A 21805-nucleotide genomic window follows, 5' to 3' on the forward strand; every position below is an offset into this window, starting at 1 on the left:
CAAACTGATGTCTCTGAACATTTTTTTTCTGAAGATTCTTCCCATTAACTATTTCTACTAATGAAAATCTCTCTTCACCAGGAATAGCTTTTTCCCAGATGTTCTGATCTGATCCCATGTTGGGGGGGGAAGCAATAGGCAGGTCACGTGGGAGCGAGTGCCAAATAGGACCCATTTGGCCAAATTATAAGCAACAAAAGAGATGTAGAAGTGAACTTGCCTGGCATCCACTTTCATTCTGCATGGCCTGACATCTTAAAAATGCTGTAAATGTCAACAGACATCAGTTAAAAGTTTCACAAGGAAAATACAAAAAACTAATAACAAAAGTAAATATTTAAAAGGCTGACTCAATTCACAAATAAGTACTTGTTAGAGTCATTTTGGGGGTTTGATTGTAAATGTTTCTGAGAAGGACTCAGACTATTAATGACACAATTAAGACTAGTCATGGTTAAAATACTGAAAAGCAGGTTAGCAACTGTCAGAATATCTAGTTATTTTTCTAGCATAGAAAATTTTAGGAAAATAATTATGACTGATAGCATTACAACGACACAACTAAATGCTCTTTGTTACAAGTAGGAACACATGGATACAAGCCAGCAAAATCTAACATCACTAAAAATTTTAATTTGGAGAATATATGCTAAAGCTTTATTCCTAAGATTTGTATTTTAGAAGGGTTTTATATTTGGGAAGTGTAAATAAATTACAAAGGAGCCAGCAACAATTAACATTATAGCTATAAATGCATATTAATTTAGCTTTATTCTTGGAGAAAATTTAGAATTTTGGTTAAGTAAGGTAATAGGTGCATAGCACTGACAAAAGTCATAATTTTAGATCTCTTACAAGTTAAGAAGTTAGTGCTTATAATCCCAGATAGTCTTATTTCTTAAGTGTCTTAATAAGCATGGAAAAATGACAGATGCCAGTGGCTCACACCTGTAATCCTAACTACTCAGGAGGCAGAGATCAAGAGGATCGCAGTTCAAAGCCAGCCCAGGCAAACCCTATCTTGCAAAACCCTATCACAAAAAAAGGGCTGGCAGAGTGGCTCAAGGTGAAGGCGCTGAGTTCGAACCCCACTACCACAAAAAAAAAAAAAAGGAAGAACGAAAGAAAAGAAAAGGCATGGAAAAAGTAGAATGAATTAACTCCTCAAGAGTTAATTTCAGAAAAGGGGACTTTTATAGTTAAAAAAACCCAAATGTCTTATTGAATCCATAGCAGAACCTAAGAAGACTGCCATTTTACCAGTTAGCTAAAGCTATAACCCAGAATACTGAGATTCCAATTTGAAATGGATGGGCATTTGTAGGAGATAAAGAAAACCTTAGATAGGAAATTGAAATTTCCTCTTTGGTTCCTATGTGCATGTAAACCTGAAGGTAAGTATCAAGGCTGAGGGCATGGGTCCATGCCCCACCTCCTGCCCTGGCCAGGAGAGTGGAGGGGCCTGCCTAGCTAGGGTAACCACCTGCAGCAACCTAGATGTGACCTTACCTCTCCTGCTCTCCCGGTCTTGGCATGTCTGTAATTGGGAAAACGGCCCATCTCAAAAGACTTCAGGAGAAAACTGTTAGTAGATTGTTTAGGCAGATTTAGAAGAATGGTTCTGGGTGGCTGAAGTGGCTGTTAAAATAGGGATGGGTCACCCAAACCATAGGGAAAATAGGTGTTGCTTTAGAAGTTCCTCTTGCTAGACATGATATTTTCTACTCATCCAAGGAACCTAGGACCTCATTAACATCTCATAGAGAAGAAGGCATAACAGACAGTCCTGGAATGTTGATATCCCCTCCTGTCATTTAGCATCTAAAAGAAGATGGGAGGGGGCCATCTGCACTGGCTTTTTAGTTTTAGAATTTTTTGTCTCTTAGCATTAGGTGGAAAAAAATCCAGGAGGTCCAGACAGAGAAGCAGCTCCAGTTCTCAACCATATGCCATTTAGATTTCCAGCTGAGTTTTGTTTTCAGCTCTAGAGCAATATGAGTCACTCAAGAGGCTGAGAAAACTGACAATGCACTTGAGTAGGACCTTTCCTTCCCCCTTCTACTCATTCAGATGGCTATTCCAGGAGGAGACAGGAGCAGGCTATGAAGTAGTAAGGTAGGAAAAAACATCATCATGGCTGGGGCAGATTTAGAGAGAAGATTACCTGCATCAAAGTTAGAAGAGGAGGAAGGGTTTATTTTTTCAAAGGGAAGACAGAGAAACATGAGGGGGATTTTCCTTTAGGAGGAGAATATGATAAAGTGAATAAGATTGACAGAGAGAGGCTCAAGATTGACTCTAGAGCAGAGATAAACAAAGGCCTAGATGTAGGAGGATCTCAGATGATGTTTCAACATGTTGGAGGACATTTTTGAGATCACATTGAATTTGGAAATTGAAAGTACACTGTTTGGGTCAGTGGTTACTAAAGCCAGACCGTGTTACAGTAGAAAATCAGCCATTTGGGCTTGACAATTTCTGTGAGACATAGGGTCTGAAGATTTTGGAGGCAACATGTCAATGGACTGTCCCTTGGGGGTCTGGACAATGTCTGGCTCATTTTGTGGGAAAGGTGGTGAGTAATCCCTAAAGGGGATCTACCTGTTAAGCCAGATGATCAGAGAGCAGGAGCATCCTCACTACCAATTGATACTCTATGATATGCTTCTGAGGATGTGCACCTGAGGACAAAGCGAGTCTCTCACCCCGCACCAAGGCTTTGCTGTGGTCCACAGTAGGACATCCACAGTAGGACAGGCAATGAGAAAAAAAAAAAACTGCAAAAGGGGAAACTCACCAAAATTGAAGACTGGTTTTGGATTGAGGGTCCAGTGATGGGGAGTTATCCCTGTCAAAGAAAAAAGAGGTGTGAAAGTGAGAGAAACTGAGTCACAAAAGGGAGAGCGGGGCAGCAGGGGATGGGGAGGATGATTCTAGTCTCCTCTCAGGGTCTGGGAGTTAGCCTAGGTCGAGCTGCTGCTGCCCACTGCTTCCCAGGTTACAGGAGCAGATTGCCAAGAGTCAAGCCTACAAGCCCCTTCCTGAATTTCAGTACCAAATGTTAGAATAAGAAGAAGCACACAACAGCAGGAAACAGCTCAATAGATCAGCCAGGTTTTCTTGGGAAGAAGGAGCCTTAGGATGGGTCTCCAGCAGACACCGGAGCCAACTGCCACTTACAAACGGGGTAGGCTTAAGAGATTAGTGGGAGAAGTCTGAGAAAGGTCGCTGGGTGGGAAAATCCTTAATTAGTCCTCTGATTCTTGAGATCATGGCTTACGAGCAGGTGTTTGTCATTCTTTGAGGTAGGATGGAGAGTTCTAGTAAATGGCTACAAATGAGTCCTTGTTTTTCTTTAGGGCTGGGTAGGTAGTTTCTAGTAGCCATCTGTGAGGAGGAAGAAGGGGTCTGGTCCTAACATGGCTGCCTTATGTTTCCCACACACCTGTAAATTAACTAAAAGCAGGAGAAAAGCTTGATATCCTTGCCTCCATTTTTGTCTAAGCATTCACTTGGAATGCAGAAAGTACAGATTCTATAACACATTTACAAGGAAGGGAACTGGCAGAACCTCCTCAGGATAAGATCACCCACCAGGTAACAATGACTCTCCTATCCTGACAGTGATAACTTCTCCAGGGCCTCTCCCAAAACAAGGACTGAGATAATGATCCACAGGAACATACCTGTGAGCAGGACTGTTTGAGTATGCATACCTCCCACCTTCTGCCCTAATTCTTTGTCTAGTTAAGCATAAAGCTTATGTCTATACTTCAAACATGGTTGAAGGTGGGCTGAGTGCTCACTTTGCCTCTACCCACTGTCAGCCTGAGCTGTGTAATAAATCTCCTTTCTCTGCCCTTCACCAATGCCATGTCTTTATTTGGCAATCTTGAGATGAGAGACCACATGTGACATGTGGAACCCCTGGAATTTGGGCTGGCACCTAAAACTCCAGTTTCAGCTTTGGTGACCAAGGCAGGACAAAATGTGTCCTTTACATATTAGCCATTCATAGCTAATTGACCCCAAGCAGAGAGGAAAGATGGAATTGGTTTCACACAGCTGCTAGGATTACTTTTATTACAGGAAACTTTTCCTACTTTGACCAACATTGGCTGCTTCTTAACCATCATTTGATGATGCAGAGAAACAAAAATTTGGACTCTAGGAACCTTAAATCTGACCCTTGGTAAGTTCTCTCTGATTGGTATACCTCAGATCTTCCTCTCTCTATTGTCTGGAGGTTCTTCTGAGTTATTTTGGGATCTGCTAAACTAATTTAGACCTTGCCATTAGTCTGATAAGGAAATTTGGATCCCTTGTTTGGAGGATTGTCTGAGCATTTGGGTTCATTTGAACTAATTTAGGCTTCTGCTATTTGTATCAGGGAAGTTCAGACTTTGTGCCGGAAATTAGCAGGAAAGGAATATAGGATAGATAGAGAAACCAGGGTGTTTGTGTTAGACATTTTGTGATTTGCCTAAGAAAGAAAACTATGATTTGATGGAGGCTAAAAGTCTGATGACTGTGACAATAGTCCTATTGGAGACTTACTCTAAATACTTTCCCTAGCTTTCACTCTTGCTTCAGCCACCAAGATGAGCTTCTCACAAAATAATTCCCAAAAGAACAGCATTAGGCACAACCTAATCTGCCCTTGGAATTCCTAGAAATAATTGACTTGAGGCCGCTAAATCAAATTTTTGCATTTTCTTGAGTTCATTCACACCTAAGCTGACATTTTTGGCATGCCTAATGTAAAACATTTTTTATATATGTGTTTGCATGTTCTATGAATATTTTTAGAAGGAGTCTTATTTTGTTGTTGCTTTTGAAGGACAGAGAAAGGAGACCTGTTAGCCCAGCACAGGTATGCCACAGAAAGAGGCAAAGTGAACACTTCAGCTTATTTTCAGGGTATAGACACAAGGTTTAGGTTTAAACAAAGAAAGAATTAGGGGGCATGAAATGAGAGATATGCAAAATTATTTAACAGTTCTGGTCACAAGTGTGGCCTGATTGATCATTATCAAGGCATTCCAGCAAAGTTGTCATTGCTGTCATCACTTGAGGGGAGCAATCTTGTTGGGGTAAGCAAGTCATTGTTGCTTGCTGGGTGATCTGTCCCGCAGAGGTACTGCAGTTCCTTTCCTTGGGGATAGTTTCTGAAGTCCATTCTTTAAATTTAATTCTCTGCTTTGTAGGTTGTGGGAGACCAGACTAAGAAATAGACTGAGAAAGAACTTTGACATACGAAAGGCCGGGTCAAAGACCTTTGTGCTGAGAAGGCAAGGCCCCAGCACAAAGGAGGTGAGCAAGGTTCAGCAAGGCTGCCTTGCAAGTAGGGAGACTGAGGCAGTGGAGATAGATCTTGGCATGAGCACACCTCTGTCAAAGGGCCCCTTGGCTGATAGGCACAGACCCTGCCAAGGGGAGTAAAGGTTCAGCAAGGCTGCCTTGTAGGGAAAACAGGGCATATTGCGGTAGTTAGGATAGTCTGCCGTAAGTAACAACACACCACAGCTGCACTGCTCCTGTTGCCTATGCGATTGGACCCAAGAGAACCCGACCTGCCCTTCATCTGGCTTTCCCACACTTGATGTATAAGTAAATGTGCCCTTGACGGAGGGGGTCGACGGCATCTCTCATCAGGAGTGCTGGACCCACCACACAGTCCCAAGCTTTTCTATATGTCTGTCTTTGTGTCTTTTTTCTCAATCCTCAGTTGCTCCCAGTCAGGTCAAGGGAGTTACTCACGCTGGCTATGAGAGTAGGTGATAACCTAGCATCCCAAAGCTTAGCATAGGTGACTTTGTTATGAGTTGTACTTCTCTCACAGAGACAGATGTGTTAGACGAATTGGATCTGAGTCAAGATGTGATAGATCTGGCATCTGAGTCAGGGCACTCAGAAAAATAGCACTGATAAATACCTCGCTTCTTGTGTCCAGCAGGAAACGAATTCAGGCAAGACACAAAAGGTGTACTAAAAACATCTTATTAGGGAAGAAATTTAGAATAACAGGATAAAAGTGGGAGAAATGGAAACAAAAGAGAGAAACATTTCTTGCCCCATGCAGGAAATGGGAGTACAGACTCCTAGGATGATCCTTATTGTAGAGTAAGGGTAAGACAAAAACGAGAAGGCCCAGAAAAAGTTGAAAAGTCTATGAGATGGTCTTAAAAAGCATATAAAAGATGGAGAATATGAAAAGTTTATGTGTGTGATTAAATTGACTATAATGTAAGAATTGTCTAAAGAACTTTTCAGGTCAAATTTTAATGTCCTGATGTAAAACTGAAATCTACTCCTCTATCTATTAAGAATATTGTTTTGCTCATATTAATATTTGTTAGAAAGTGACTTAAAGGGAATATTTTTATTTTCAATTGCTTGTGTTTTTTGCAGATTTTGCCAGGCTTTTGACTACTTAGGAAACTGAGCCTTACCTGAATTAAAGTTCAAGTATCTATTTATGTCAATCTTTTTAAATGGTCACATATTAACTGTAAACAAATAAATATTACTTTAAGTGATTTTTAATATATTTGGTGCCCTATGTTTATGATTAAAAATATGTACAGCTTGTGTCAGAAATTTAAATGTTGTACAAATGTTTGCAGAGTTAAAAATATATAAATTTAATACATATAAAATGACTAGAAAGTGCTTTGAACCTTTAAAATGGTCAATAAAACTTTTGACATTTCTGTTGTTTATAATCAGTACTAGTCATATGGAAAAAAAAAGCCCTGCCATTTGAGTAATTATACTATTTACAGCCTGGCCTATGAATATTTGTCATACCAAATGAATGTTATTGTATATATGAAATGCACATGAACATTAGGAAATTTGGCTATTAGGATCACTGGTATTGTCCCCCTAAGTTGTAAGATATCTAAACTTTTGATTTTTGTCAATGCTATATACTTACTATTTTACCTACCAAACATTCAAACTTTTACCCTACAGGAAAAAACTAAATTAATAGTATGTATTACATTTGTATAGCTGTGATGCGAATTGTTGCTGGCTTCTCTAAATAGTAAATGTATTTATGCTCCCCAAATATGTAAGTCTTCTAGAATGCAAAGCTTAGGAAGACACTTTACTAAGCTGGTTGTCCTCCAAATTAAAATTGTGATGCTTGCTTTTAGCAGGCTCCTGTTCACATGCTCTTAATTATAACAAGAAGAGTTTCATGGTGCTGATACAATGCTTCCAATTTTAATCATTATCCTAAAGTGCTATGTGAAATGGAAATAACTAAACTGTTCTCTCTGTTGCTAAAATCTATTTCAACAATTTAACCACAGCTATTTTGTTTTGTCATCATTTGCTGTTTGGGTTCTTCTCTGGAGCATTTGTGATCAAACCAATGGAAAATGACTAGCAAGTACTTGTTTCTCAAATGAGTTAGCTTTTTAAATATTTGCTTTTATTTATGTTTTGTATTTTCCTTGTAAAACTTTGTGACTGTTATATATTGACATTCTACAGAAGCAAAACTTATAACACTAGCAACCTAAGCAACATTTTTGAGATACTAAGATATTGCCTTTAGGAAAGAGAATTAAACTTAAAAATGAACTCCAAATAAACCTAGCCTAAGAGCCAGTCCTTCTAAACCTCTTAGTTTCTTAAATTTAGTCTTAATGGTTTTACTGGCACTGTATCCCAACTGACCTGCCTGTAACTTCCCCTCTGACGGGGGATCAGATCAGGCTATGTGGGAAAAAGTTCATCCCAACTACAAGGGAAAATTGTAGGGAATATTGTAGTCAACGGAACATTGACTGCAGGGTGGTCAATTGGTTATCTGCAGAAAAAAAAACTATTCATAGACAAACACTTCAGAGGAGAAAACTCTTTATGCAAGGGGGAAATTGTCAGACTCCAAATGGATCACTTGTGCCAACCCTTCCAAAACTAACCAAAACCGAGAGGTTGTTAAGAAGGAAGTTCTTACACATGGCACTTAAAACAGAAGGCAAACTCAGGTTTTTGGCCAAGGCCTTTCATTTAAGTAGAGACAAAAATGACTATTTCTGCAGGCTTCAAATATATCCTTTCAGTAGTTCATGTTCATAGAGCTATTTAAAAGAGGATTCTGGGCTGGAGCATGGCTCAACTGGTAATGTAGCTGCCTAGAAGGCCCTAAGTTCAAGTCCCAGTGGCACAAAAAAAAGAGGATCCCCTGCACAGTTTCTGTAATTAGGTGTCTTCTGACTTTTACTTCCTCTTGTTTTCTGCTTTACAATGGTGTTTCTGGTTTTATGCTTAAATAACAGGGTTTTTTTTCTTACATACTTCGGCTATTATAATTTGTTCTCATGTTTCTGTATTGTTGAAAATGTCTAAAATGGTAAATTGTATGTACATCTTACCAAAAAATTTTAAAAACATACAAAATGCAAATTTATTTTATTATTCAACTTTACAGTCATGAAATTGCTATGTAAAACTGTTGTAAAGTTCACACACTGAACTAATTAGGAATCAGTGATAAATGTGGTCATGGACCAGCATCGTTTTGCTGATCACTTTGGATAACACTGATCTGGAGCAATATATCGCACCCAATAAGCTTCAGTTTCCTCATATATATAAGGAAAATGGTATTGTCCATCTCTTCTGCTTTTCCTGGAATTAAATAATGCATGGAAATTATTCAACACGATGCTTGGCATAATGATCATTACTTCTTATTTTGTGATGATTATTTTACTTCTATGTTGTACTCTAAGTTTTAAGTTCTTGATATATTTTAATTAATTTTTGCAAGATCTGAAACCTCAAAAACTGCCATTATTTTGCTCTTTTCACTGTGATCTGCATTTTATTTCTGATTAACACATACTATATTCTATAACATTTATTTTTTATTCTTCCTTTGGTATTCATGAAGTTTTTTTTTCCAGGAGCCTCCATCAATATCAAACCTGTGGATGTTCAAGTTCTTTCTATGAAATCGAAAATATTTACATATAACCTGTGCACATCCTCTAGTATACTTTAAGTCATACCTAAATAGGTTTTAGACTGTGTTGGATAGGGAATAATGACAAGGAAAAATATCTGTACCTGTTTAGTACAAACACATTTTTTTAATATTTCTGATCCCCAGCTGGTTGAATTCATGGACGCAGAACCCATGAATACACAGGGCCAACCACGTATGATATCTGTACAGTCTATATATTTATTGAAAGAAATGATCATGCTTCACTGGCTGAATCACTAGTGCTCAGTAAAGTCTCTGCAATGGAGCTGTCCTCCATCAGTGCTTACTGAATGTAGGTCATCGGCTGCACCTCTCCATCTTCACCCAACAGTCCTGGGCAAAATTTTCTACTCTGGCTGGGTGCTGGTGACTCACACGCCTGTAATCCTACCTACTCAGGAGACAGAGATCAGGAGGATTGTGGTTTGAAACGAGCCCAAGCAAATAGTTCATGAGACCCTATCTCAAAAAACCCTTTACAAAAAAAAGGGCTGGTGCAGTGACTCAAGGTGCAGGCCCTGAGTTCAAGCCCCAGTACTAAAAAAAAAAATTCTACTCTGAAGAAGTCCAAAGTAAGTATGGATGACCTAACCAGTACTGCAATGTGGGATTGTTGTGTTTCGACAGCATTTTGGTATTATGTAAACTGTGGCATTAAAGAGTAATCATTTAGAATGTGAGTCATCCATGAAAAAACACTTTGTGGCACACTATATTCATGTTCCCTTTGTTCCATTACCAAAGAACAGAGAACATTTACCACCTATGCTCAGCCTCCCTCCACAGTAATGAAGCATGTCACAGCATTCCATGTGACTCCTGAAGAATCCTGCACATCACAGTAAGGCCAAACCAACAAATGCCACTGTGTGATCTGCAATTTCCCTTTCATGGAGCCTGAAGCAGAAGACCAGAAGAAAATAATAGTTTTTCTTTTGATTTTATTCACATTCCAACCTGTGTCTCACAAAAATATACAATAACTATAACAAAAATAGTAAATCATTCATAGGCCTTTTGTCAGGAAAAGTCTGTTTCAGGGATATAGGTGACAGAGGTGGGAGTAAAATTAATAAAATTAATTTGCATAGGTAGAATATAGAAAAACTAAATGACTCATGAAATCAGACATAGCAAATTAAACTTCCTTCAAACAATTGATTTGTTATCCCTAAAACAAATCAATAAAATTCTCCCTTTAATATTTGTATAGAAGATGAGATGAAGTGTCACCTTTGAAAATTTTAAACATTTTCAAATTATAGCGAGAGAACAGATTTCTTCCTTAACACTTATACAGACAAATATGATTTAAATATATGTGGGAAAATATCTCAGGTTTCCAGTGGCATCTTCATTAAAGCGAAGTGAACTAAACACACCATACAAATATAGATCTGGGGGCTGGTGAGGGAATGATGTTACTGGGCTCTGTCTTAAGTATTAACAGATCTTATGCAACCTCCTCCTACTGGTGAATTTCTCAGCCTTTCATAAGTAAACTCTTTCAGGCAGAGGGTGTCAGTGACTAAAGAAGTTTATGAATAACATAGAACAACATGAGAGTTGCAATATTCCTCAGGTTCTTTAACTTAGGTTACAAGTTGGACTTACCTAGGGTGCAAGTTTCCATATATATTTAGATTTAAAGTATTGTTATGACTGCTTTATTCTGCTGATTCCTAAGAACACATATTAAAAAAAAAACAAAATGGGCATATTTATGTTTAAGTATATCACACCTTCTAAAATATAAAATTTAGATAAACACAGTAACAAAAAGTTAGTGGTACTAATATACTGTTCTGTTAATTGCTAAATTCTCCATCAGAATTTTAACCACGGCTCTTAAGTTTTTGTCATTACAGTCCAGATCCTTCTGGGACATTTACAATCAAGTCCATAAAAAAATGACTTTAATAACTACAACCGGGTTAGCTTTTTAGACATCTGCTTTTGTTAGATTTTATTTTGTATTGTCCTTGTCTAGCAGCCCACTGCCTAAGAACCACTCCTTCTAAGCCTTTTTGTTGCTTAAATTTGGCCAAAAGGGTCTATTTGGCACTGACTCCCACCTGATCTGTTCAATATTCCCCACCCTCAATGTGGGACCAAGACCAACCAAACAACCAAAATCCAGGAAAGAGCAAATCCTGAAGATGAAAAAAAATGACCAATCAAGAAAGATCTTGTCTACAGCCATACCACCCTGAATGAATGTGCCCAATCTCATCTGATCTCAGAACCTAAGCAGGATTGGCCTGGTTAGTATTTGGATAGAAAACAGATCTTCAGACGAGACTGCTCAGAGACAAGCAATTTGGAGACAAGGGGGAATGCCATCAAAGTTCAAATGGAGTAACTAGTACCAGACCTCTCAAAAATAACCAAGGCCGAGAGGATTAAAGAAATGGTTCTTATGCATGTGTGGCTATCTGGCATTAAAGCCCTTCCAGACACAAACTCATATTTTTAGACAGGGTCTTCTACTTAAATAGAAACAAAATAACTATTTTTACTGGCTCTAAACATGTCCTTTGATACTTAAAGATGGTGGTTTTAACTTTTTTAAAACAATGTGTTTTCTTGGACATATATACTGATAATATATTGTTGCCATGGTAATTCTACTCAGTTAAAAAAATTGTCTAAAAAAATAAAATAAAATGTCTACCATTAATTTGTTGTTATCTTGTCTACTGCCACCACAGTTTAAATAGGAGAGATTGCTCCTTGGATCCACCATAGTCGAGTCAAGCCAGCTTCTCTCTAGTGGGACTACATCCCTGATCCAGGTTCACCATGCAGGATCACCCTCCAGAACCTGAGTGCCCTCCCTTGGCAGGACTCTGCTTCCCAGGAAATAGTAGGGTACCAAGACAATGGGATGACAGACAGCCCTGCTCTAGTCACACTAGAAACTGACTAGTCTACACATGGCAGAAGCTTGAGGAGTCAACTCTCCAACAGGACAAACGGGCTATTTTTTTCACACCAGTTATTTCACTGTAATGCATTGTCACCCCCTGTCTGTATCTGTTGCTGTAGTTCTCACCCTAGTCTTTGCCATAGGCTTGGCAGAAACCACCCCCGCTGATTGGTCTCATGGTGAAAGGTTTTTATTTGCTCTCTTCTATCTCTTTTGAGCAGGATACATAATTACTATTTATTGTTACTGATCTGGTTTAACAGAGGGCTAAATACACAGCCCTCCTTCACAAGGGGACAGCTGCCCCTAACTACACCTAAGGCACCTGTAACCCTGTAAATCTCACTGCACTTAAGCCATCTGATTAAACACGGGGAAAAATAATATTATAAAAATAGACAAAAGGGTCTTGACCCTGAGAGTCTGATACACCTCAAATTAGTAACTGTTACCCATGAGAGTTCCTCATACCAAGTTTTTCACTCCTTTTATAAGGAGATGAAAAGTAAATTTTTCATCTCTGCCAAAGCTAAAAACCTGTTCTCTCACTTGGCTGAATCTATAGCCCAGACACTAAATGTCACTTCATGCTATGTTTCTGGGGGGACCAACATGGGAGACCATTCGGCTTGGGAAAAAGATGACAAATGGCCTCCTGAGTAAATCATCCAGTACTATGGTCTGCTACCTGGGCAAAAGATGGTCCTGGGGCTATCGCACCCCTATATGTATGCTAAACCACATCATCAGGCTACAGGCTGTTGTTAACATTATAATTAATAAAACTGCAAGAGCCCTCAATTTGCTGACAAAACAAAGCACCAAGATGCACAGTGTCGGCTATCAAAACGACTTAGCTTTAGACTATTTGCTTGCTTCTGAGGAAAAAAAGTTTATAAAAAATTTTAACCTAAACAACTGCTACTTACAAATTAATGATTAAAAAAAGTTTATAAAAGAGATCACAGACAAAATAAAAAAGTAAAAAAAACTTGCCCATGTCCCCATCCAGACTTGGAGAGGATGGGATCCCAATGACCCGTTTGGAGGTGGTTTTCTGCCTTAGGTGGATTCAAAACCCTGATAGGGGCAATGGGCCTAATTCTAAAAACATGCTTAATATTGCTCTGCCTGTTTCCCCTGGTGCTGTGGTTTATCAAAACTATTATAAAGGCCATTATAAAAGAAAAACAGCTACACATGTAATAATGCTATAAAACTACAAACGCCTAAATAAAGATGATGCTCTTTGACCCTAAGTGGGTCCAAGCATCAAAAGGGGAATAATGTAGCGGAGAGGAGGATCAGAAGAAAACAGACTAGGCCTGAGTCCTGAGAAAGTAGCAGGGAGGCAGGGATGGCATAGCACAGAGACAAAACCTGAGAAATCTGAACATGAGGAAGGTCACATAGCACCAGGGTAAAGTAGCTAATAAAATTAAATATAGCCATATATGGATTAGACCTTCCTTTTTGCTTCTGTAACCTGCTTGCAAGGTTATATAAGGTGAGACCCCTTTGTTGTTGGTGCTCAGCCTTTGGACATGAGTCTGCTAAGTCTGTGCTGGCACAATAAAATGTTGCTCCCTCCTAATTGCCTCAAGAGTCCCATATCTCAGCTAGCAAACTTTCCACAACAATATAACCTTCATTTTTCGCTGTTCTTGGTTAATTCTTTTTGCTTTAGGAAGGAGGAGTGGGAAAGTCTTCTATTCTTTGTTAAATTTCTTAATTTCACACAATGTATCAATGAAGTTTTAGAACTATATAAGAGAAACTGAATAAATAGGACTGGTGAATAAAGGACACTTCTGTTTTTCAGAATACATGCTAATCAAACTTTTAGACCATCACAGTCACTTCATCTTCTCACTCACTTGAAGGATTGTCCCTGCCATATCCCTGCTCCCTGCCCCCACCATCCTGCCCATTGCAACTACTGTGGGAAGCTGAGGAAGATGTGACCCTAAAATGGCTATCTGAGACCCCAGCATTTTGTATCTCACACATCTTTGTCCAGAAAGAAGTATGGGTTTAATCCTGTTTCTTATTTTCAATATTTTGCAATGTTTTCACATCTTAAAACTCTTACTATCTGTGGAGAGATTATCTCTGGGATTGGCCAATTATTTGGCCTTGAGCACATACCTTTCGTATAAAACCATGCAATCCCAGGTCCATATCTTCATCCACCACTTGAATCAATGCTCAAATGTCCTAATTCATCACAGAACCAAATACCAGGAACTAGAGACCATTAGAGACCAACTGTATAGCCCAGAACCTGGCAGAATTACTCACACTCACCAATCCTAAACTGCTTACCCTTTCTTGCCATTCCTGCAAAAGCTTTATGAAGGCTCTGGCCTGGACTTCCACATTACTCCTGTTTCTGTCCTGACTAGTCTTGGTGTTTCCCCCTTGACTCTGCATGGTAAGAAAGGTTCTTCTTTCAATGGCTTTGACCTACTCATGCCATCACTCAATTACCTCCACAAATTAAAATCCCATGAGTAAAAATGAGACAAATATCAGAAGTGATGCATATGCAAACATGTTACTCTTCTAAGTTCTTGTTTCAACATTCTGTCAGGAGATGTACCACACATTAAAATTAATTAGAAAAGGACAAATACATGCACTGATTTGTTTAGGAAAAAAAATTGGAACCCGATAGCTTTGATTTTGGTGTTCAAACAGCACTTAATTAGCAAACAATTTTATTTTAAGGAATTTCCCTAAAATTTGTCTGAATTTCCAGATAAAATGACTTTCAAAATGGAAATCTATAGCATCTCACTGAAATGATTATGCTAACCAGCTGTTTAGCATGATGCTCTTTTGAGTGGCTTCTTCACATTTCTTCTTGGAATGCCACATGTGCCTGACTGCCCTTCTCTCACCTGTTATGTCAGAAGGAGGGCTTAAGGGAGGCTGGGCTTTTAAATCATTCACATGTTCTTTAAGCTTTTCTGTAAGGCACAGCAGGCCCTCTGCTGGTAGGAACAATTCATTGTCTTGAAGTATAGAACATACTCTTCACCTGACATAGATACTGTCTATGCATTGATTCTTAACCTCAGCTGTGCAACAGAACCTTCTAGGGAGATTTCCACAAATACTGATGTCCATGTTCCATTACAAGATGCTTGGTTTCAGTTGGTTTAAAAATCCCTTGAATGAACCTAACGTTCAACCCGAGTTGAAAGCATTATCCTGAGGCCCTGCATAGGCACTGTGAAATCTGAACCTGTGATCTCTTAGCTATATGGATTTCTCAAGAACATACACATCTATTAGTGGAACATTTTCTAAAAATATATACGTATACTTATCCCAAGGAAAAACAGTTTGATTTAGTGAACAGAGCACTCATTGAGTGTCATTAAGAACATTAATTCACAGACACCATTGACCTGCAAGAGACTTTGGATGAGTCACTGCAAACATGCATCAGTGTGAGACTCACTTACTAGGGTCTGTTTGGTGTAGCTTACAAATGAATGGGCTTCAAAATATATAACATTGGGGATAAAGGAATAAAGAGAAAAATATACATGTGATTGTGTTAAGGTAGAGTACATCATTTTTACTAGGAAGCAAAGTTTAGTGCATTGTTAGAATGTTTTGTTTAGAATTAGAGAAAACAACATGGAAAATACATCAGTATTTATGCATGAAAGAAACAAATGCATGGCTACACTTTCATGCACTTATAATTCTTTAAATCTTTGTATTTTCCTTTAACCCTATATAGCAAAACTGAAGAAGCTGTTCTGAGACAACCATGGCATGATAATCACAAAGAAACATAGCCTTACCATGCTGTCTTTTGTTGTAAATCTAATATATTTGAAGTAATTTAGAGTGTTTTTAAAATTTTTCTTGATAAGAATGAGATTGCCTCTTTAGATGGCTCATGTGCTCGTTCCCTGAATTTCTTGACAGATTATTTGCCTCTTTTTTTTTTTTGGTGGTGCTGAGGCTTAAATTCAGGGCCTCATGCTTGCTAGGCATGCACTCTACCACTTGAGTCACACTCCCAGCCCTTTTGCTTTACATGCTTTTCAAATAGGTACTCAAGTTGTTTGCCCTGGCTGGTCTCAACCATGATTCTGCTATTTATGCCTCCTGTGTAACTGGAATGACAGGGGTGTGCCACCACACCCAGCTGAAATGTGGTCTCCCTACTGGCTTTGAACTGAAAGCCTCCCAATCTCCACCTGCTGAGTCACTAGAATTATAAGTGTGAGCCACCATGCTCAGCTCTTATTTGACTTCTTTAATTTATTAATATTACTACATTATCCTCCATTATTTTTAGAATAACTCCCAATTGAAAAGCATCTGGAAATTTGACAAACTGATTACTTTCTCTTTAGACCATTTAGAAAGATATAAACTAAAATTCAGAAAAAGAATCACATTTTTGTTCATCATTATGCTTTGTGAAAGTAAGTATTCAATCCCTTTCTTATTGACTCAAATGCATGTAATGTGATGTGATACTTCACACTATCTCACGAGAATGAGGAAACCTCACTGAGTGAAGAGATGCAACCTTCATGCCAATGCACTGTCAGTGTGAATTATATCCATCTCTCTCCTCTGCATTGACAAAATAACCAGGAACCACTGTAAATCATGGTAGGCAGATCTCTAGGAAATCTTTCTTTGAGTCAAATCATAGCAAATTCTCTGAATACTTTGGAAAGAATGATTTTCATCTGACAAGAATGATTTATATATGGATTTACCTAGAAATCAGAAGAATAGATAAGATGACTTCTCAAGGAATATTGATCTATGAACTGACCAGTTATCTCTGCTATGTGTTTGTATTGTTGTCAAAAAAGAGAAATGATTGAAGTTATCATTTATCACTTTTCAATTACATGTGTGACATAGTAGTCACGAATCAAAATTTTTGGTTACATCTCCAAAAGCTTAATTCTTATGACCAGGCTATTAGATGATTTAATGGTGTCTTTTTAAGAAAGCTGTATGAGAAGCGTATTACAGAAATTCAAGAATCACAAAAATTCTGTGGCCTGATTCCACTGATGACTGTTAACTATTTATAATTTTAAGATTAATTTCTAATAAAATATAGTATCATAAAACATCAAATACTAAGTACAGAAAAAAAGAAAAAGTTTCATTATCTAGTGATAAATAATTCCTAATACTTATTGAGCATTTATCAGGATTAAGAATTTGAAAAGGAAAACTATCATAAACTGGGCATGGTAGACCATATTTGTAATCCCAGCTACTCTCAGGAGACTGAGATATTAAGATCCTAAGTTCAAAACCAGTCTGGGCAGAATCAATATTGTGAAAATGGATGTATTACCAAAAGCAATCTACATGTTCAATGCAATCCCCCTCAAAATTTCAGTGACATTCATCACAGAGATTGAAAAAAATCAACCCTAAAGTTTATATGGAAGCACAAAAAACCACAACTAGCCAAGGCAAGAATGAACAAAAAGAGCAGTGCAGAAGGTATTACAATACCTGACTTCACACTACAAAGCCACAGCAATAAAAAGAGCATGGTACTGGCACGAAAACAGACATGAGGAACAATGGAACAGAACAAAAGACCCATATATGAATCATGTGGCTATGCCCACCTGATTTTTGACAAAGATGCCTAAAACATAACTATGGAGAAATGAAAGCCTCTTCAACAAGTATTGCTGGGAAAATTGAGTATATACATGCAGAAAACTGAAAGTAGATTCTTGTCTCTCCCCCTGTACAAACATCAACTCAAAGTGGAATAAGGACCTTAATATAAGACCTGAAACTTTGAAACTCGTGTGGGAAAGAGTAGGGAATACAGTGGAACATATAGGCATGGGCAATGACTTCCTAAACAGAACTCAAATAGTTCAGCATGAAACTAAAAAGCTTCTGCACATCAAAAGAAATGCTCACCAGACTGAAAAGGTTGCCCACAGAATGGGAGAAAATTTTTGCCAGCTATACATCTGATAAGGGATTAGTAGCCAGAATATATAGGGAGCTCAAAAAGCTAAACTCCCAAAGAACCAATGAAGAAAAGGGCAAATGAACTAAAGAAGGATTTTTTAAAGAAAGTAGTCCAAATGGCCAAAGAACACATGAAGAAATGCCCATAATGTGACCATAAAGGAAATGCAAATCAAAACCACATTAAGATTCTACCTCAGAGGGGATTCTAAGATGGTGACTAGAGGGAGGAAGCAGAAAGCATGCTTCCTAAAGTAAAATCTTGGAGAGATGCTGGAGATATGCCTTGCAGAAAAAACCACCAAGAAGAGGCAAAACTCTTACACCTCCATGCCCCCAGCCTGTGCATAGCATCCCCACTCCATGTTAAATGGAGAAACCAGGAGGGCTCCCGGGCCACAAGACACCAGCTCCTATCCTGCTTGGGAGGAGCAGACCACCAAGTGAGCTAAGTGGCAAGCAGTACTCCCACAGACAACCCTGGAACAAATCAGCATAGCCCTCTGGACAGACTGACCCCCACCCAGGGAAAAAAGAAAAAAACCTGAATAATAAACAAGCAGCTGAAAAAAAAAGACACGTAGCAAAGAGGGCAGGGCACCCTGAGCTCCAGAGAGTGGGTGAGGAGCACTGCCCACTGGAACTGTAAATAAACAAGCAGGAGTGGCGCCACATCCCCCAGTAGACTTTGAGAAGGGAAGGTTTCCAATGGCAGCTAAAGTGTGACATGCTCCACAAAAGAGTTGGGGAGGGGCACCTCTTCACAAGACCTCTAAATAAAAAAAAGGCTGCAATTGCAACAGACAGGTAGGCTGTATACTGGAGAAAACAACAGGGGCATGCATCCAGGAGAACTCTAAATAAACAAAGCCTGCAGGGCTTGGTGAGTGTAAAGCTCATTCCTGAGATCTACAATAAATAAAGCCTGCAAAAGCACCTGGCTGACAGTAGGTGGCAGGTGAGCCTCAGCCCCAGATAGACATCCACAAAGCTGTCTCCAGACTCTTTTTTTTTTTCTCTTCCTTTGATGAGACTATGACATTACTAGGACTGGATGCTGAAGGACTAACTGAAACTGTATTGCATTTGAACTTGGGATTTTTGTTTGTTTGTTTGTTTTTGTTTTTGTTTTTTCCCCTTTGATGAGACAACAACAGAAATACTTCTCAAGCACCAACACCAGGGCTGGAGGCTGAAGGACAAACACCCAAATTATTAAGACTGAAACGTTATTGAATTTGAACTTGGGAATTTTTTTATCCTCTCTCTGTCTATCTAATGCCTGTTTACCTTACCATTGATTAGTACAATATCTGTCCCTGTTTTTTCCTTTGTCTATGTTTTGTATGGGCATGTGTGTGCATATGTTCATTTTGGTTAGTTTTGTTTTTTTCCCTTTTCCTTTACCTTCTTTGCTTTCCCACTCCTTTCACCCTTCCACTCTAAATATTACCACTGTTATTATTGCAAGGTAGACAATACTGAATTACACACAGTACAGGGACAGTAACAATAGCAAGGGCAATGATGGGAAGATGGAAAAAAGAGGGAAACCATTTTCCCCCAATAATAAATTAGTACAGAAACCATAGGGAAATGAAGAAAACACATACCCAGATCCAGACTCCAACAAAACGAAGGTAAACTATGACAAAGAACCCAATGAAGCCCATAAGAACATCCTAAAAGAAGAAATCCTGCAAGTAATCAATGAGAATTTTATAGAGATGATACTGGATATGGTCAAGCACAATGTACAGGAGACACTCAAGAAATTCCAAGACAGCAAAAATAGAGAATTTGAGAAAGCACAAGAACAAATAACAGAAACTATAGAAGCACTATATAAATGCCAAAGTGAAACAAAGAACATGATAAGTAAAAGGATAAATGAACTCAGAATAAAAATAGAAAATATTAAAGAGGAGGCAACTTAGGATATGGAAAACCTCAGAAAAAAGAATGAAATGAAACAAAATGAATTACACAGAGTACAGGGACAAAATGAAAAGCCAATCCAGCAGACTAGAACAAGCAGAAGACAGAATCTCAGAACTTGAAGATGAAATGGTAATTAAAGGAAAAACTGAAGAATTATTAAGTAAACAACTCAAGATCTGTGAAAAGAAAATGCAAGAACTTACTGACTCCATCAAAAGACCAAATCTGAGAATCATGGGCATTGAAGAAGGAAAAGAGGTGCAACCAAAGGAAATGCGTAATATACACAACAAAATAATAACAGAAATTTCCCAAATCTAGAGAAAATGATACCCATACAGATACAGGACATCTCCAGAACACCACCAAACAGACCTGACCAAAATAGAACTACCCCACACATGTTATCATTAAAACAACAAGTACAGACACTCGAGAAAGAATATTGAAGACTGTGGAGACAAAAAACAAACATGCAAACATAAACCCATCAAAATCACAGCAGACTTCTCAACAGAAACATTAAAAACAAGAAGAGCACGGGGTAAGATCTTCCGGATACTGAATGAAAATAAATTCAACCCTAGGATAATCTACCCAGCAAAACTATCACTCAAAATAGATGGATGCAATTCCCATTAAAATTCTAATGACAAAAGAGATTGAAAAATCTAACATTAAATTTAAATGGAAACACAAGAGACAACGAATAGCCAGGGCAATATTCAGTCAAAAGAACAATGCTGGAGGTATCACAATACCTGACTTCAAACTATATTACAAAGCAATAACAATAAAAACAGCATGGTACTGGCACAAAAACAGACATGAAAACCAGTGGAACAGAATAGAGGACCCAGATATGAAGCCACACAACTGTAACCAACTTGTCTTTGACAAAGGTGCTAAAAATATATGATGGAGAAAAGACAGCCTCTTCAACAAAAACTGCTGAGAAAACTGGTTAGCAGTCTGCAAAAAACTGAAACTAGATCCATGTATATCACCCTATACCAAGATTAACTCAAAATGGATCAAGGATCTTAATATCAGACCCCAAACTCTTAAGTTGATACAAGAAAGAGTAGGAAATACTCTGGAGTTAGTAGGTATAGGTAAGAACTTTCTCAATGGAACCCTAGCATCACAGCAACTAAGAGACAGCATAGATAAATGGGACTTCATAAAACTAAAAAGCTTCTGCTCAACAAAAGAAATGGTCTCTAAACTTAAGAGACCACCCACAGAGTGGGGGAAAATATTTGCCAGATACACATCAGACAAAGGACTGATAACCAGAATATACAGGGAACTCAAAAAACTAAATTCTCCCAAAATTAATGAACCAATAAAGAAATGTGCAAGGGAACTAAACAGAACTTTCTCAAAAGAAGAAATTCAAGTGGCCAAAAAACACCTGAAAAAATGCTCACCATCCCTAGCAATGAAGGAAATACAAATTAAAACCACAGTAAGATTCCACCTCACCCCTGTTAGAATAGCCATCATCAGCAACACCACCAACAACAGGTCTTGGCGAGGATGCAGGGGAAAAAGGAACCCTCTTACACTTCTGGTGGGAATGCAAACTAGTACAACCACTGTGGAAAAAAATTTGGAGGCTACTTAAAAAGCTAGACATTGATCTACCATATGATCCAGCAATACCACTCTTGGGGATATACCCAAAAGAATGTGACACATGTTACTCCAGAAGGATCTGCACACCCATGTTTATTGCAGCACTATTCACAATAGCCAAGTTATGGAAACAGCCAAGATGCCCCACTACTGATGAATGGATTAAGAAAATATGGTATTTATACACAATGGAATTTTATGCAGCCATGAAGAAGAACAAAATCTTATCATTTGCAGGTAAATGGATGGAATTGGAGAACATCATTCTGAGTGAGGTTAGCCTG

This window comes from Castor canadensis, chromosome 3, assembly GCF_047511655.1.
Source record: "Castor canadensis chromosome 3, mCasCan1.hap1v2, whole genome shotgun sequence".
NCBI classification, from domain to species: Eukaryota; Metazoa; Chordata; class Mammalia; order Rodentia; family Castoridae; genus Castor; species Castor canadensis.